This window comes from Euprymna scolopes, chromosome 15 (genome assembly GCF_053919585.1).
Source record: "Euprymna scolopes isolate OS-2025 chromosome 15, ASM5391958v1, whole genome shotgun sequence".
NCBI classification, from domain to species: Eukaryota; Metazoa; Mollusca; class Cephalopoda; order Sepiida; family Sepiolidae; genus Euprymna; species Euprymna scolopes.
The window spans coordinates 83,973,296-83,990,143 of record NC_136496.1 but is presented as its reverse complement, the minus strand read 5'-3'; positions in this window follow the sequence as shown (position 1 = coordinate 83,990,143).

The following is a 16,848-nucleotide window of genomic DNA, read 5'->3' as shown; positions in this document are numbered from 1 at the left end:
CATTTGTTGACAGTACTTCTTCGCCGTAATAGTTTCAACGGCATTCAAAAAACTGCAATGGATGAGTCCGGCCGCAGACTAACAGTCAGCGTGACATTCTCTTGGTGCAAACCTAGCTTTCTGAAGTGCCGTAGCGCTTCGTCTGCGTCTAATCACTGAGCTGAGCGTTACCAGTTGTTCTAAAGAACTCCCTTTTCATTGCAACTCACAGCCCGGTCGGGAAACGCGTCGTTTTTGTGGTGTGAAAGCAAGGCAGGTGACACTTTATAACAGCGTTTTGTGTGGTTAGGTTTTGAGGCGGCCACTCCTCGAGATTATTTGTCTTTCTAATCTCTCACAAGTTGTTGAAAATCGCCGTATACGTTACATCCGATTAAGAAGCAAGTTCTTCAACTATTGTGCATGGATTGGCCTCCCCTAAGAATCTTAATTGATCGTTGTCAACATCTGATGGCCGACCACTTCTCTCATTATTTTCAAGACTTTCGTCGTAGCCACCAAATTTCTTAAACCACCATCTGTTGTGCGTTCAGTGGTTGTTGCTGGACCAAAAGCTTCTGTTTAGCAGCCATTCAGCTTAGATTGGATTAGAATAAGACAACTGCTTTAATTTGCTTATTTTTTTCTATCTTGTATACAACTTTCTGTAAAAAATACATATTTAAAAAGAAAAAAAACGATTGCAATTTAAACGAAAATCACCCTTTTAAAATGATGTAGAAAGTAAGGGTATTATAACAAAAACGTATTTGAAAATGTGTCATTTGTAATCTATTTTAAAAGTTCGTATATAACGTTGACATGAAGTTTTTTTTCGGGGGTTACAGAATTTAATAATGGCTAAATACAGACCAATCAACATGATGATTTTAAAAAATGAAAATAAAGGTTTGCTAACCAGGTTTCGTTCCTCGCTAAACAGAGCTAAATCGAGGAAAATATACGAATAAACTTTTTCTAAATTCTAGTTCTTGGAATTATTTGAAGGATACGTTATGGATACAACATTTCATCTAAAAAGCCGAATATTTCAGATTTACATATATTATTTGATTCAAAGCTATTCGAAGCAAATTGAACAAGGTGAACTGATTTTCAATTTCCGCTGATAACTGTTACAGAATGGATTGTGTGTGAGAGAGAGAGAGAGAGAGAGAGAGAGAGAGAGGTGAGTAAACGTTGAGTGTAGACACGTTTACCAGAACCGAGGGTCAGCTGACCAGATTACGTATGAGTGACGTGGTCAGGTTGGCTAGATCTGTGAGACTGGATTTGGACTTTGAAGAAGACGGACGGCTTACTAGCTGTTCCCCCCTTCACTGGGGGTGGGGGATGCTGACGTGTTCAAAGCAAGCAAGATTCACTTCCATATTCTGTGTCGACATCTGGAAGGAAAATAAAAAACTATAAAACCAATTCATCGTCTTGGAGTGACAAATCTTCGTCTAACAGGTACCAGTCTCCCTCCAAGAGAAGATGAATTCCAGATGGATCAACATCGACGACACATGAAGTAAGGTATGTCGAAGAAAATGCATGTAACACACACAAAAAAAGCATATGAACAATTAGATATGAACACACACAACCGCATATGAAACTAGATGATTATACGCACACGGAATTCTTTTATGACACGCATAATCTCTTTTCATTCTAATAATAATCATTCCATGACAACAAATACAATTATGGTCCTCCCCTTTTATGTTATACACCAAACGTAAATTTGGTGCCCCTCTATGATAATCCTAGTGATAACAAGTGATAACACTATGTAACAATAACGACTGAAGCTGAAACCTTAAATTTGAGATGAATTCTAAAATCCAAATCATGTAATAGGTCTTCTTGAGAATTGGAATATAGTATTCCACACATAACATTTAGTTTCCTTAGCTCCTTACTGGTGCTTCTGTGTATCAATTTTAAACGTCACATAATCTTGTACTTTATATATACAGATATTACTTATATTAATTCTATCTCACTGCATAAAAAACTACTAAAATTTAGTTACTGTTACCTTAATTAAATTGAAAAATATTCATCTACTCTCACTCAAGTAATGCTAGCAGTAATATTATGTTACGAGATGAAATAATAAATTAATGCTGAAATGCAATGTCATAAAGACGAAGAGATTTAAACGCGCCTTCAAAGCCCGCGACGATATCAATTGCACTAGGCGTATCCATCAACTTTTAATTTCAGCAGATGAAAGATGAAAAACAACTGCACAAAAGTATTACTTTTTATCTGTTTAACAACATAGTAAGCTCATTAAATGCCGAAATACGATCCTCGGCGTGTGAGATAGAAAATATGCTATGAAAAAAACAAACAAGACCGCGCTGATAGAGAGAGAGAGAGAGAGAGAGAGAGAGAGAGAGAGAGAGAGAGAGAGAGAGAGAGAGAGAGTGTATATTGAAATAGCCAGCAGTTTATTTAAATTGTTTGATGACTTACGGCGTCTGTTTATGGACGGTCATGTTTAATGATTGTAAATAATTTCAAGTTAAATGCAGGGTCTAGAATTTTTTCAGACGGTGTCTATATTGCTGACTTGCAAGAGCTACCGGGGTCAAAATAATACATATATATATATATATATATATATATATATATATATATATATATATATATATATATATATAACCTAGATGTGTTTTATATTGTTTTTTTTCAGCTTAAATTTACTGTTAAAGTATTTTTATCATTTTCTAAGCTATTATACAACCATAATATTTTCACACATTTTCAGTTTCAAATTTTTTCCTAGCTATGTTTACATATTCGATAATGACTCTGTTGGCGTGATTAAAAAATTGATGGGCTGGATCTGGTCCGCGGGCCGTAGTTTGGAGACACCTGTTTTAAAGAGTTCAAAATTATTCGTATTATTTGGATTCTTCGGACTACTGCTCTCCTTTTGAATATTATTCCCATAGGGTTTCGTTCGATTAACCTGCGACCCGCTTCAGGTGTATCTTGTCGAATTCGGGAATCTTTTTGTCGAACTCTCGGATTTGAACGGAATTTCATTTAATCCACAAGATACTATGTATTTAGTTCCGTCAGCCGTGACTAATTAGAAATCCTAATAAGTTTGCAATTGCATCTCGAGTATTGCACGCACTGAGAATTGGATCTTCAAGCTTTACAACTGAATTGTCACCGAATACTATATCCATTGTGCGATAAATCGCTGGATACATCAATCAAAACGGCAGTTGCAACGATTTATAAGCATGTGAAACTGTTCTACAACACATAGGTGCTCTTGTTGTTATTTATAGAAAAATGCCAGAAATAGTAATCTATTTTAAATACTTACGCTATTTATATTCATGACACTACTGCATATTTTAAAGATAAAAGATATATCGCTCGGAGTATTTGCATTACTTTATAATTTTGATTTCAATCATCCCGACTATTTAGTCAATATGACTTTATTTATCTTCGAACAAGAGAATATGTCTGACAAAATTCTTATTCTATTATTGAACATATGGCACAAACAATATCAGTCATCAGTTCAGAGTAAGAATCTTCTAGATATTATGAGTTAAATCATTAGTACTGTGGATACTAAAATTATAATACAGGATTGCACTTCTATTTAGAGAATATATCTGAATGTCAGATCTTATTTAATTAACGAAAAGGACCAAACGTCTCTTTATTCCTGGTCTTCGAGGCAGACCACATAACAGTAGTGACGCATTGCGAGTTAACGTTTGGACAGCAATGACGTCTATTATTCCTTTTCGGGTATCAGATCTGTTATTGCAGACATTGATGATCATGGTTCTCCAGTCATCTCCACATACGGTCTTTCTGATGAGATCTATAATCGTGTTTCCAGTGATCCTGTTGAGACTGTCAGGGAAACCCTTCATTATCTTCCTCGTCTCTTTATTTCCAGCAACTTTCCCTTACATAAAGCTTTTTTTTTCCAAGCCGTCCTCCCGCATTATTATTTTTTTTTTTTTTTACACAGTGATCACCACTTATCAAGGCCCGGAAGCCACTCAGGGATAAGGGTTATTGCAAGTACATTACGTTAGTGAGGAGATTTGCTGAAATGTTTACTTAAGGGGGCGGTTCATTAGGAATTTGTTAACATTGGACTTGAAGACACCCAAGTTGTAGTCCGGAGGGAAGCAGGCAGACAGAACAGAGTTCCACAGGCGTGCAGTTCTAAGAAAGAAGCTTTGTTCATGGAATCTGCGTTTTGATTTAGGCACAGATATAGAGTGGGGAAAATTTTTCACAGTGGATTCAGCTAGACGGGTGTTTTTCGTGAAAGATTGGCGAGGGGGGACCAGAGATTGGAGTTCAGACGAACATATGCCATGGGAATAACGATAAAACAAGGACAGGCTCGCAACGTCTCTTCTGTGGGAGAGAGGTTGCAGGGTAGAGAAAAGGGCATCCCCCACTAAGCCACGAAGTCTATTTTGTACTCTGTCAAGGCAGGATAGGCTGTCTTTAGCAGCTCCTGCCCAGATATGGCAACAGTATTCCATCCTTGGACGTACTTGGCTTTTATATAGATAGAGAATTGCATCCGTAGTGAGATATCTTCTGGAGCGGTAGAAGGATCCCACCATCTTTCAAGCGACCTTGGCAACAGCCTTGATGTACGTGTTCCATTTCAGATCAGGAGTAAAGGTCAAACCCAGAAGCTTGTCAAACCACGGAGCCTTACCCAGACGAGAGCCATCCATCACAATTGATGCCTGATGGGGATCAGAGCGTTGATGATGTAAGGATAGCAGTTTGGTTTTGGATGCATTAAAGGTAACCAGCCACATCTTCCCCCACTGAATCACGCGCTCGAGATCAGAGGAGAGAGAATCAGAGAGAACTTTGTCATTTACAGCATTTGATGTGTTGCCGTAGATGGTCGTGCCATCAGCATATATGTCAACGAATGATTTAAGTATGTGTTTAGGGAGGTCATTGATGTAGATCAGGAAGAGAGTTGGGCCAAGGATTGACCCCTGAGGGACTCCAGCATTTATATTGCAGGCCTCCGATTTTTGTCCATCTACCACTACTCTTATGAGCCTATCGGAGAGAAATGATTTAATGATTGAGAAAACATTTCCAGTTATACCGTAGCTGGAAATCTTGTGAAGTAGACCCTTATGCCATAACTTGTCGAAGGCCTTTGATATGTCGAGAGCAATTGCCCTAGAAAGGAAGCCTTTGTCAAGAGATTCACTAATCCTGTGGGATATAACCGTCAGCACATCTGCGGTAGATCTTGCAGAGCGGAAACCATATTGTGTGTCACTAAGAAGGTTATTCCTGCTGAGGTGGTTGACTATTTCTCTATTTAATATGGATTCCAGCAACTTACTCGTAACACACAGGAGACTTATTGGTCTGTATTGAGAGGGAGATGACTTATCACCTGAATTCTTAAATACAGGGCAAACTGATGAGGTCTTCCAGGGAGTCGGAAAGCACTTCTCCTTAAGGCAGCGCTTAAATAGTTTCGTAAGTATGGAGGCAAGTTCTGGTTGAAGCTTTTTTAACACTATAATTGGGATGCCATCAGGGCCAGTTGCTTTACTGGAATCTAGGTTCTTTATTAGCTTGGCGACCTCATGCACGGATATTTGTATGTTACCTAGCTTGTTCTGTGTTATAGGAGGAAATGTGGGGAGTTGATGGCCTTCGTCGCATAGGGTAGAATTAGCTGCAAAGTTCTTTGCAAATAGTTTGGCCTTGTCTGACGCTGACGAGATGACCTCTGGTCCATTGATAATGGTTGGGATAGAGCGCACACCTCTGTTCAGGATCCTATTTGTTATTTGCCAAAACTGGTGGGATCCAAGCCGCTGATCAGCTACCTTGGATTTAACAGACTGGGCATATAGATCTCTTGCATTTTTTATTACTCTTTTACAGTGATTGCTGGCAGACCTAAAAGCAGCTTTAGTCTCAGTGCATCTATTACGTTGGTAGCTATGGAAAAAGTGATTTCTGTGCGCGATAGCAGCAGCACATTCTGGGGAGAACCATGGCTGGTTGTTAGGTTTTTGTTGGAATTTTTTAGATGGTATGAATTGGTCTATTTATTTATTTATTTATTTATTCCGATGTTGCGAATTATGAAGTACTTACCTTGCTTCTGAATAGTTACTCCGTAGTAACTTAACGTATCCCCACTCACTGTTCGAATGAAGTACTGTCTTCATCAACGTAGATGTGCTAAACTCAAACTCTGCAACGAGCAGATAAAACATTTCTCCGCTTGGTTCGTCACGTCGCCACACAGTAGTAGCTCCTATGTTTTATTGATCCTATGATATTCACTAAAATATTTGCACTCAATACTCGGGACATAAACAATTAAGGTTTTCATTCTGGGCCTTCTCAGGAAGATAATGCAACACTTCCTTCTGTATGACAAACCTAAATATGTTGTTTGCCTCTACGTTTGCTTAAAGGGCGGCGATCCCACTGTCACCTTTACCATATTTTATTAAATTCCTTTTTTACGGGTGTCACTGATTCTTTCCCGCCATTCCTCATCATCACGCTATCATTATGGACGCTGGTTCAGCCTATGTGAATATTTTATATTTATTTGAAATTACTAACCATACACTTATGGCCCCAAGCCATCGTCTACCGCATTCTCTACTGATTTTCTATTATAGATCTGAGTCCGATTAGGTTTTGATTTTACGGGGCGGCGGTTGATCACCCATATATATGCTCATCGCCACAGTCACAGTTTTTCTTACATTTTTATCGATACATGCTATCATGCCCCTGTTTTTCTAAAGTAAGTGTCGACTCTGTTTTAGATATTTATCCAGAAAATAAACTGTTTTCGTCTTATCTGACATACGCAACTCTTTTCCACTATTTCAGTTAGTCAAATGCACCTACATGACCCCAAACCTCGGCAATGCGTATTCAAAAAGTTCTTATTTTTATCTTGACAATCCTACTTTCCGCGTTATCCATCAGCACGTGGATTGCCTAAGATCATATAACCACGATCTCACTTAGATAACATCTTTAATGTGTTCATGTTATCCTACGCGTGCTTTTTGAAATAATTTGCCGCACAATACTGTTTGGGGGTACGTTCCCCATTCAGAAGAGATAAATGTCTTAGGAAGTTTTAGGATTGCATTCATCTGTGGAAATATAATTATAAATTAACTGACCGTTTCTCTCTATGGTAAATCAATTTCACCTAACATTTCCGTGTCAAAGCTGGGCTTTCTTCTGAAACAGCCAATGATTATTCATTATTACTTAACTGGACAGGTCTGAGGTCTGAGGAATTTAAACTCGAATTGTATTCTCCGCTCTAAATCTTCGATGACTTTTACCTTAACGTTAAACAATATAAGAACGCTAACATATTGTATTCAGACCTCACAACCCTCCCTTCTAACTCTTAGTTTTTTTTTTACATTAGGAGTAAACGAGAAAGATAATACTGCCAAATCATGGATATTGCAGTACAAGTAAGTATAAAGTAAAGGAAACAACGAAAATAATTAGAGACAATAACGACAAGCATATAACATTTCCAGAAGGTTGAAGGGAAGATGGAACATAGAGAATGCAAATAGATTAGCAATAATTGGAAATTCGTAAGGAATAATATTTAAATAAAAAAAATGAGAAATGCCTGTGATAAATTAAAATTTAAGGGCAGATTGATAGGATGCAATGGACATTGTAAAAACAGGTGAAATATTAAAGAAAATCAATGATTCGGCCACAAACACAAATAAACTAACAAGCTACACATAAATTGAAAAGGAAATAAAAATAAAGAAAATAAAACTGAGACTAGAAAAACATTCATAGCACATTGCACCTTTGTAAAAAAAATCTACAAATATGATAAAACCACATCTGTGAAAAGTCAAAGATAACAGTGGTCAATAAAAACTGTTTTAGAGCTGAGGTAGGACGAATATGATGCGATGAATTGTAAAATCGCATTGGTTTTCTCAATAAGCTTTTGAACTATGGCATTTTTATTCACACGTACGCATATGTGAATTTTTAAAAAATTAGTTTGTGAATTATACAGCAAGGTTTTCATTGTAAATGATTACTTAAATGATAGGGAGTATCCTGGCTTTTTAGTTCTGAGTGATTATGTCGAAGGAAATCAGTTTTAATTAATAAAACCTCGAAATTATCTAAATAATGGTGCTCAGCGTAAACGAAGAACGAATGGCCTGTGCGAGAGATATTCCTTCCCAAAAAAAAAAGAGCCGTCATCAACGACCGTTTGTTAACAGCAACAGAATACTTTTTCCAATGGCATAATCAAGTAGTTTTCCAAAACTCTGGACAAGAATAGATACTGATCCATTTGCTCGTGTAAGGCTTTTACAGGATTGACCATGGAGAAGTTGAAAGCTGGCATTTTTTTACGGTTCTGAGATCTGTCAGCTAATCAGATAATCAGAGTTCGAAAACTCAATGAAGAAAATTGAACTTAAAGCGTGAAAGATATTTGTTCTGGAAAATAGCTTTCTTGTCAGCAATAAGGCCAGAAACTATGTAGAACTTCATAACAAGATGGTGAGTGCTGCCAAAACATGAACGTCAACATTCATAATCTGTTTTCACATATAAATCTATTTTCTTGAGAAACTTGGTTCATTGAATGACAAGCAAGAGGAGAGATTCTATCAATACCTGAAGGAGATGGAAACTAGGCATCAAGATAGCTGGGATGCAAACGTGATTGCTTATTATTGTTTGAATTTGAAGAGAGACATCTCTGCCACTAAGCATCCCAGAAGTTCGAAAAAACGTTCAATCCCTGAAGTTTGAACAATAATAAAAGAATATGCAATTTATGCGCATTTAGGTCTTTCAATGCAAACCATCCAGTTTATATTAATAGATGTTTCTATCAGGTATTCAATACATGTTGTTGGCAAAACATTTTTTCTCTTAAAAGCATAATTAGAATGATGTGTTCACAAAAGTCACCTAATTATGCCACAAAAGTATACGATTTTGACAAAAGCTCTGATTTTCATGCAATCAGCACAAAGGCCTGATCTCATGGAGTGAAACGGATGCCGTTTTCTGATGCATAAATGCAATAAATCATTTGTAAAAATATAGAAAACATTCAAAAAATAAAAAAAGCATTGCTCAGTGAAAAGTGTCAAGAAGAGAGTATGGCAATCAAGACACCACTGATATTGTGAGGATTGTTTGTACCTTGGGAAGGCTTTTTACCAACTAAATTTTAGAGAATACCAATTTTGATTGCAAGCTATAAATCAATAGTAAACGGCTGTTGAAATGAGAGAATCAGAGTGCTGAACATCGAAGGGGAGTCAAATTAACATCACTTGTTATTGTTACGAAGTCCTCACAGATAATGACATGTATGAAAACTACTAGCGAGTAAACAAGAAACTAATACCTGCCGATTGGTCAACCTGAGAAAAATAATCTTGTTCCTGCGAAAATAATCCACAATAATCCACTTTAAAAAAAATGCTCTGCGAACAAGGCTAGAAGCCTATCATTCAATGTAAATTATTTCCTCTTTGTCTCCGTCATTTATCTCCTACGTGTGCGACTAAGCCAGGAAATGCCTACTTCGCCGTCACCCACATGAGAGTTGGGACAAAGAAATTGGGTTTTACGGGATAGAGGCGTATTCTGCCGATAAAACAACTCGCATGGGTTTTCTTGCAGTTTTCTCTGGCTTGTTTTCCGTTCTAAGATATCATGAAAAGTGCGTTATACAAATATGGCGTCAGCAATCCCAAGTCGATCGTTGTATCTTTTCTCTGACATGCTAACACAAATTCCCAGTGTGTTTCCATAACGCTGTGGTTCCCAAATGAATTGCACTCGAAGACGAACAAGTTACTGGATTCTGCAACACACACACACACACACACACACACACACACACACACACACACACATACACACACACGCACGCACACATATATATGTATGTATGCGTGTATGTATATATGTACGTATGATTATGTAGGCACGTGTAGACATGTATGTATGTATAGACATGTATGTGTGGGTTTGTGTACATGTGTGTATGTGCATATGTATTGTGCACTGTTGTACTACCATTTTCTTGAGAACCAATACATGGAGGAAGTACAGCATGTGTACACAACCATCCCGAACGCACACGTATAACCACACGTGCGCATACATATACATATATATGTATAATATTCGAGGAAAAACCGAAATAATCATTTACGCTCGCTTTAAAAAATATCAACATAAACAGGAAGCTAAAATGTCTTATAAAACAGAATATGAGAAAAATACGTCTTTAACATCCACGATTCCCTGAATTTAAAATTCTTAAGACCTTTTAACTGTAAACCTTTGATTTTATACAGTCATGTAATAAATTTTCTTTCATCTAAATTGGAATGAGTTTTCCAGATATTATTTGATAAATATATACATCTATATTGTAAGTTTCTCTTCTTGTTCTTTTGATAATCTTCCTTATTTTTTATTTTATTTATCGACCTTCATTCGAAATGGCACACTTTTCATGTCGCTAACCTCTCAGTTCTTCTCGAATAGTTGTGTTAGTAGCATATAGTAATTTTCTAACGGCCTTGATCGACTTCAAAATATGTTTTCTATGAGTTGTACTGATGAAAAGCTTTGGTATCACTGAGGGCACATTTCGTCTTTGAAACTATCCTTGAAGATAGCATAACTTTACAGCATTATTACACTTGTCAAGCGCAAAGCTTTCTGAGGATAATGGTTAATGTGTTTGTCATGTAGGCGGTAAGAATAGCACTCGGGAATTGGAAACGATAGTTAAAACTTGGTATAATTTGGTTAAGAGGATAGTTCGAGAGAGATTTGTAAACATGGGACTTTAATACGACACTAGATCTAGAGCGCGCACGTGCTATTCTTTTTCAAATACCGCTTATACTTGGGAAGAAAATTTGCTCGTGATATTTAAAGATTTAGATACACATAGAACGAAATGACAATAATTTAAATTGCTGTAAAGTAGGCTATTTTTAGCTGTAAATGTTTTACATGGAGGAAACCAGAGTATCAGAGATAATTTGAGCACCTACTATAAAAAGATGAATAGAATGATGATGATTCTGACTTCATTTAATCAATAATATTAGTATGCCGTTAAGTGGATCTTAGCCGAAATATGAATTATTTTAAAGAGCTTCAATGAAACTAAATGCATGGCAAAATAAGATAATAACCAGCCATGCAATAAAGTACAATAGTTATAGCGTTTCGTAAATAGAGCTATAAATGTGACCTATATTTCGTTAACTTAAGTTTTACTAAAATGGGTTTTAAAAAAAGATGGCGAAAGCAGTTCATTCAAATTCTGAGAGCTCCGTTATTTAAGACAAACAGAAAAGTGCGACCGGCTTTCCATGTCGGAGAAAAAGGTTAAATTTATTTTAATTTATGCAGTTTTTGGATTTATTATTGCAGAGGTCATTCACTATAACATCTTATATATATATATATATATATATATATATATATATATATATATATATATATATATATATATATAGAGAGAGAGAGAGAGAGAGAGAGAGATCGTCATTGAAAAACGGTACTGTTTCGCTGTATCACAGCTCGGCAGTGTGGCTAGACAGGCACCTATCTCAAGCCAGCTGTTCTGCTACTGCTGTGTCAAAGTTCGATTTGTTTACACAAATGGCATCACTTAATATATTAAGGGCAGTTTGTATATCACTTCTCAATATGCTCAACCTAAGATAGGCAGCATTACATGGATATATATATATATATATATATATATATATATATATATATATATATATAGTAAGTTATGGAATATATATGGCGATTAAGCTAATCAGAATATAGGTTTCATCCACGCTGGGCTTATGCGAGTTGTCGTCTCGCTTTTTTATATACGCATATTCTATTGAGTTTTAGTTAGCCAATCAGCTATCTAGTTTCCACCGCACCCTTCCTAATCTGCCACTGAGCAGGCACTTACAGGACAAAGGCTCACCTCCTGTTCACCCCTTCCTTAGTTTGTGCTATATAGTTTAATAGATGTTGTGGTTCTTTACAGTATATGATAGACAATTTTTCATGAAGGCATAATTTACATGATCATCTAGGTCTCTACATGTGTTTGCTTGACTTACAATCTTCTATTCGACTAACGGAGAACAGCCGCTTTCTTTGAGTTCCCAGAATTTGTTTGATAGAGTTGTTTTCATTCGTTTTTTTTATTTTGGAATGTACTTTTTTGGTCATAATATCGGGCTTTGAAATCTAAGGAATTCTAATCGATAGGCATCCGAATGGGATGAGATCCTGCACCATTTTAGACAATTCTGTATTTACATAGATTTAAGTATATATATATATATATATATATATATATAATTAAAAAAATATATATGTATATATATATAATAAAAAAGTTAAATCTTATACTCCAGGCTCTAAGTCATGTCGCCTCTGCACAACCGAAGCTATATCTATAATTACTTTCCCTCAAAGTAACAATATAATAAATTCTAAAAATGAACTGATCTCTTTCTGTAAACATTATTCCAAATTTAATTACGGCAATTTTGAAATTACATAGTTATTACTTTTACCCTTTATATAGATATAAAAAAGAAGTTTTTCTTTAACTTTATCGTTTTTCTACATACTTCTTAATACTTTATAATTTAATAATGCTTTATTTTAATTCTTTATCTCTTCTTTGCATGGCCGGTAATTTATCTGCATTTTCTGCTTTATTCTTTAAACTTTCCTATCTATCTAATATATCAATCTACCCACACTTTCATATCTTGTATGTATATTTACTTATATTTTACTATATGCATTTACTTACCTTTTTCTTGCTTTTTCCTGAATTTGCAAATACCGGCCATCCTCTCCCCTTAAATACTTTTTTGTTTTTTTGATTTTGTATTTTATATTTTATTTTCATTTGTTTTTTATTTATTTATTTGTTTATTTATTATTTATTTTCTATTTATTAATTAATTAATTAATTTATTTATTTTCCATTTAGTGTCTTCTAACAACTCTTGCTGATATTTTGTAAGTGATGACCTGTACATTTCAGTTGACCTATATTATTTTCCCTATATACTTTTTCGCGCCTTTAACATTTCCTATTTGGGTCATTTTGACATTTGTTTTCCTTTATTTTATATTTAACTCTATCATCATTTCTCTCTCTCTCCTTTTTTTCTCTCTCTCCTCTTTTTCTTTCCTGATCTTTCTTATTTATATTTATGTCTCGGAAGTAGAGTGAAAAGCATATCTTATTTTTCTTTTATTAATATTATTAGAATCTTTTCCTTTTTTTTCCTTGTACACACTTTTTTGTGAATTATTCCATGGATTTCTGCCTTTGGATTATTATGGACCATCTTCTTCCAATTACGGGATTTCCTTGGATTTTACTTGTGCAAATGGAAATTCTTTTAACTTTGTTTAAGTTATACACTTGGATTTTACCGTCACTGGATTATATTTATCTTCCACCAGACTATCCATTCATGTGTAATCACCTTTTTCTTTACCATATCCCCTGTGCTTCATTTTTTGTTTTCAAGTAAGATCTTTGACTTACTTGTTGTTTCATCAAATACTTTTGCATGCAAACACCGATCCCGCATTTTGCTAATTCCTACCCTCTGATGAGAAGGAAAGTATTTCTTCGAAACTCCGCGGCTTAAGGACTATCCACTTATCTAGTGTTTCCTTTTCAGATTAAATATGTTTTTAACTCATTTCAAAGTGTTTTTAACATGTTTTATTAATTGTTTGCTCGTAGTATATATATATATATATATATATATATATATATATATATATATCATAGACTTGAGAATATATATATATATATATATATATATATATATGACTACTTCATTTAATAACATAAATTAATATACGAAAGTATTATTTATGCATAAATTAAAGTATTTACTTCAACAGTGCTCAATACATAGGTAAAGTTAGGTAGTAAGTTATAAAAATATATATGGCAATTAAGCTACACAGAATATCCCGAGGAATCCTAGCGTGGATTAAACGCGGAATATTCTGTGTAGCTTAATTGCCATTTATATTTTTATAACTTACTATATATATATATATATATATATATATATATATATATATATAAATATATATATATGTATATATATATATATATATATATATAATGACAAATAAAAAATTATATATCTAAAACATATAATTTCCATGGACGTAGAGGATTTATTGATGATTTTATATGTATAAACCGTAACCAGGAATTTAGGAAAAATAAACATCTTATATATTCAAAAGGAGTTGGAATTAAATTGTGAACATAGAAGAACACAAGCTACATTTCTGGATTTAGATATAAAAATTGAGGCTGGAGTGTTTGTTCATAAAATATTTGATAAAAGAAACTTTTTCCACGTTCAAATAGTTCGTATATCGCATAAAGATCGTTCCTACCCTGTTTTTATGTTTTATGGAACCATTATATCAACATTTTTTTAAATAGTTCACGTTACTTTAAAATTAATTTATTTTATACCCCCCCGTTTCTAGCTTAGTGAAAAGGATGATAAAACAAAGTGGGAATAAAACTAAAATATTCAAACAGTTAAATACAGCATTTTTTCGTTATCCTGATGCTTTTGAATCGTATAAAATTAACCAGAATATATATTTAAAGGAAAGCAAAAACTATATTAGTAATGTATAAAAATATTATATAAATATATATAAATATATATATATATATATATATATATATATTTTTAATAAATAAATCATAATTAAAACATATAAAGTACTAATAATAGTAGAAGGGATAAGTAGTAAAATTTAGTAATCCTAATCTTATGAATAAAAACACTGGTAAATTAAAAAATATATATTCATTTTGAATTTGGAGAGAGGGATCAATCTCCCAGATGCCAAAGACTTTTCTATAATAATAATTAGGCTAGGCAAATTAATCATGAATAGGTAACTCGAGCCAATATCTGGAATATTTTTTTGTTCTTGTGATTAAAGGAGGTGGGGTTTGACCAAAACTGCTGAGTAGCTATGATTTTATATACTGTTTTGTTTGTAAATCCCCTAAACAGTGTTTCATGATAAATAATTGATGATCCCTTAAATTAACACTAGGAATGTTGTGAATTCGAGGGAGTAAGTTAATGCATTGCTTTCAAGCGATGAAATAACTTGATGACTAAATAGTTTTCCAACGAATGATGAAAAATATAAAAATTAAATAAGTTTTTAAGAAATAGTTTTAAAGGTTAAAACACTTCCAAGACTATATATATATATATATATATATATATATATATATATATATATATGTACATATATATGTGTACATATATAGACAGATATAGATGAATATATATATATATATATATATATATATATATATACAGAGAGAGAGAGAGAGAGAGAGAGAGAGAGAGAATGAGAGAGAGATAGTGCTGGACTCAAATGTTAAAAAAAATGTCTTTGGTGTCATCAGCTAGAAAAAGAATCAAAACATTTAGCGCTCCAGCGGCATTCCCTAACGTTTTATCCGTCGACAGACCGATTAAAACTATTTACGATAAAACAATGTAAGCTATGACTGAATTTGCGCATGCGTAAAAGTTATAGAAATATGTCGACATATTTTGCCAACATATTTTTCTACGCCTTATTCAGCCATCCAAACTAAGATTTTACTCATTCAAAACTATCCGCAGTGTATGGCTACTATTTCCTGTTGATTTCAGTGCTGTGAGAGCAGTGGTTTAAGAGTTTATCGATTAAATATTTAAAAACACACACATTAATATGCGGTTTGAGAAAAGATATTAAATTAATTACCTTATCTACCCGGCGTTATTTGCTATTTTCTTTTATTTGAATACTTGAGAAAACTTTGTCGTTTTTAAGTTATTTCTTTGTCTCCCTACGGTTTTTAATGTGTGTGAGAGGAAACCAGCTCGATAGAAAGGGGTACTCTATATAGTAATTGAAATTAAAAAAAATTCTCAATCATGAAGTATTTCGCCTCCATTAACCGATACAAAAAGCGTAATACAGCATCAGAACGAATACTACACTTTGATCTTGGCCGAACGCCAAGAAAGAAAAAAAAGCAGCTTTTTTTCTATTTATTTACTTTGTCGTTTTTGTTTTTTTAATTTTATTATACTTTTCTTTATAGGAAAAGGAAGCCATAGTCTAGTGAGGATTACAGACTTACAATATTTTTAAGATGGCCTCAACATGAAAATAATACCGATGCAGTCAAATTACTTCATGCATGGCGTATAATTATGTTTCATTTCAATTTTCTACACAACATGTGACAAACCTGCAAGAAAACTTAAAAATCAGATCCAAGTATTTATTGTTTTGATAAATAAAAAGAGACGGACTAACTTTACTTTATGTATTGTTTGTAAATAAATTTATGATATGAATTCAATACATAAAAACAATTGTTATTACAGTTTTAAACTGTGTGAATACAGCAATCGTTAATGATTATCTTTATTATTCAATATGTCATTTCTAACAAATCTATTTTGCGTTACAGTCGACACATCTGTCATGTTACATGTAAGTTTTGGTTTTGGTGTAATCTCGTTACCAAAACAATCCATAAAAACCTACTAACAAAATTATCAAATATAAAGAGGAAAGAAAACACTATGTGCTTAATATTACAAATCAATATAGTATTAGCAGGAAAGTTGTAATGGGCATCAATGATTATTTATTTCACTGATATAA